Below are 1,228 nucleotides of genomic sequence, written 5' to 3' on the forward strand. Positions count from 1 at the left end.
TGACATTCCTACCCCACTTTGGGATCAATGAGGAGGTGCACATAGGCATTAATAGGGATAGTTTCTTGGAGTTTCAAAAGTGTGAGGGGCATCATTTTGCAGTCCTTTGTGATTGGAAAGAGGACAAAACAACCAATGAGGGTTAATTTTTTCAAAGAGAGAGAGAGAGAGAGAGAGAGAATGCTCCTTTGGTTGCATCCTTCACGCCTAGAAATAGCTAGATATGAAGACCACCCTACCCTTTGAAACACCCGTTGATTGATGCCTCTACCCACCCTCTTATTGGTTCATACACTGAAAGAGAATAATGCTCCCTAGTCCATCCCTTACATCCAAACTCAGTCATGTGTGAAAAGACTGACTGCCCCTTGAACCACAAGCTAATCAGTGTCATTATCCACCATTCCATTGGCCCCTTTACATTGGCACGGTAGCCACGCCGATCAGGACTGGTGTGTAACCCAGAAGATAAATACCATTGAAAGTCCTCTACCTAGTCCCCTACTGTTAAGTAGGGCCACTGTTGAAGAGAGATACCAACCGCTTGTCCGTAGTAATGGCCTTTTGTGCCCTGACATGTTGAAAGGGTCTAATGAGTACCGGGATATAGTCTAGGATTGTGGTGTTGGTTTACCATCGAACATCCGCAGGGATGACAATAACATAATAAAGCAAGTGCAATAGTCTGTGCTTTACGGAAGTGTGAGAGAGAGAGATTCTGTGTCTATAATATTAGAATACAGGAGGGTCCTTGGGTGGGTGGTTTCGTTGAACGGTTGATATGCATGAAACCACAAGGCCCACAATATCACACCTGAAATGGTTCTTTTGGCATAGTGGTTAAAGGACAAGTGGTGCATTTGAAAAGAATTGGGATGGTTTAAAGAAATCTATTTTCATAATTTATTTCTTTTGTCATTTTGTCTAATTTTTTTCATTAGGATCTTATTATTAGAATGTAGTAATGTACAAAACAGTTGCATTATCGGATTTTGTGGATAGAGATGCCACGAGAGTGGTTGAGTTGTATATAGGTGCGACTGTTGGCTTTTGGTTCTCCGGAGTCGCAGTGAAACGATGGCTACACTACTGTTTGGCTTGGTTATATTGGTCTATATCGGTTGGATTTGATCGGTATTAGTACTATTTGATTCCAATTCTTGATCTGTATTGTATGAGTGAATCTCAGCCTAACTATGAGTATTTGGCCGATATTATTAACAATTAA

This window comes from Macadamia integrifolia, chromosome 6, assembly GCF_013358625.1.
Source record: "Macadamia integrifolia cultivar HAES 741 chromosome 6, SCU_Mint_v3, whole genome shotgun sequence".
NCBI classification, from domain to species: Eukaryota; Viridiplantae; Streptophyta; class Magnoliopsida; order Proteales; family Proteaceae; genus Macadamia; species Macadamia integrifolia.